This window comes from Mandrillus leucophaeus, unplaced genomic scaffold (assembly GCF_000951045.1).
Source record: "Mandrillus leucophaeus isolate KB7577 unplaced genomic scaffold, Mleu.le_1.0 Scaffold9, whole genome shotgun sequence".
In the NCBI taxonomy this organism is placed as follows: domain Eukaryota; kingdom Metazoa; phylum Chordata; class Mammalia; order Primates; family Cercopithecidae; genus Mandrillus; species Mandrillus leucophaeus.
Window position 1 is genome coordinate 4,596,379 of NW_012109807.1, and position 2,233 is coordinate 4,598,611.

The following is a 2,233-nucleotide window of genomic DNA, read 5'->3' on the forward strand; positions in this document are numbered from 1 at the left end:
AACCTCTCTCTGCTGCAATCTGGTGTATCAGTGTTTTGACTCACCATGTGCTTCAGGCAATAGACCTATTATGGTTACAGATCATTGTTGAATCTAAGTTACAAATGCATAACGTTTCTTATACCAGTCTCTCTACTTTTGAAAGTATCTGAAAGTTTCTACAATAAAATGATTAAAAGAAAAGATAATGACACCTCTCGCACCCTTTCTCTCCCTCCCCACACCAAAGAGTGAGGTGGAAGGCTTGTTAGTTTTTCTTCTGGGGCAGTACGGAAGGGGAATTAACCAGACTGAAGGCCCCTGGCAGCCAGTGTAGGGAAAGAAGATCCTGAAGATTTGAGGTAGTGGTGGCAACTTTGGATTAAGGAAAACCAACTGAGGCCTGGAGCTAGTAATAAAAAAATAAAGACCAAGGAACTGTGCTGAGCTCAACAGCTGCAAGGTCTGTTCCTATTAGCTTGCCGGACTTTGCTCAACAAGCCTGTAACCAATCCTGAGTACTGAACTCTGAACAGTAAAAAAAAAAAAAGCTATTCTGCCTATTTCAGAAATTATCAATTACTTATCAATTACACATACAACACTGTGCTAGTTGAGGTAGGCTCATGAAAAGACCGAGGACACAATCCTAGCCCTTGCGAAGTTCACAACATTAAAAGAAGGCCCAAAACTTGGAAAGCAGTATTGCTGCTACAGCATGAATGTACAAACATACACAAGCAACATGGAAAACTGGAGGAGAACCCAAGTTTGCCCGTAGTTACCCAAGGCGGGTTTCACCAAAAAAAATAGCTTTTGAGTTAACACTTGAAGACTAACTTAGTGTTTGCTGGGACAAGAGCCAGGAGCAGGTCATTGGAGAAAGAAGTAAATGAATTTGCAAGACATAACATGAAACTGCAAGGACACGTTTTTGGGAACTACAGTATTTGTTTTGCTGCAGCATAAAGGGTGGTGGTTGAGGCGTCCCTAAAACCCGTTCTCAGCCTGCATAGACCACGATAATTTAAGCCTGAGGCCCTTTGGGCCTTTTAAAATTCAGTTTCCTGACGGGAAAGGAGAGGAGATCCAACTTCACGGAAAACTTACAGGCTGTGGGTCAGACTGCATTTTGGAGCACAGAGACAGTCCAAGAAAGACAGCAGCAAAGCGGAAATGGAGAGGGTTTAAGGCCCAACAAAAAACGTGTGATGCAGGCCAGGGGCACTGGCTCGGGCCTGTAATCCCAGCACTAAGGGAGGCTGTGGTCAGGAGTTCAAGATCAGCCTGGCCAACATTGCAAAACCCTGTTTCTACTAAAAATACAAAAATTAGGTGGGTGGCGCCCTCCTGTAATCCCAGCTACTCCGGAGCCTGAGGCAGGAGAATCGCTTGCACCTGGGAGGCAGAGGTTGCAGTGAACCAAGATGGCGCCACTGCACTCCAGCCTGGGCAACAGAGCCAGACTCTGTCAAAACAAAACAAAACAAAACAAAAAAACACGTGATGCGGGCAGCAACAACCTACTTCCTACAGTTATAGACCCTTAACACGGGAAGATGAGTCTATCTGAAATCAATGTTCTGAACTTCCTTTCTGACAGCAGTAGGCTTTGTACTCACAGTAGTTTTACATGGATTCTGTATCACTGGGTATTGATATCCAAACAACAAATCCTTTTCCCTTTTTTATTGACATACAACATAGGTGTTCATTTAGGTAGTCTGATGCCCAAATGAGCACTTACGTTGTATGTCATCAGTAGCAGGCATCAGACTACCTAAATGACACTTACGTTGTATGCCTATGCCTGATTATTTCAAAATTACAGATTACACATAAAACACTATAACAAAAATGGCTGATGTAAATATACTTAAGCTGTAAGGAATCAACTAGCACCATAATATTGGTAGCAAAAGGCAGTTGGATAGTGTGTGCGTAACTTTGGTTTTTTTTTTTTTTTAATTGCCTCTCTAGTCGCCCAGGCTGGAGAGGAGTGGTGATCTCGGCTCAATGCAGCCTCCACCTGCGGGGCTCAGGTGATCTTCCCACCGCGGCCTCCCGAGTGGGAACTACCGGCGGACGCCAACAGGTTTGGCTAATTAACTTTGAAACGATTTACACAAGGCCTCTGCCATGTGCCTTGCACAATAAACTCTCCACAAACATCTGTTAAGCGATTTTACTGAACCGCGGCCCACGGCTGCTTTCAGGGAAGCTTCCCGTTTCTCTGGAGTTACTTCCCCCCACT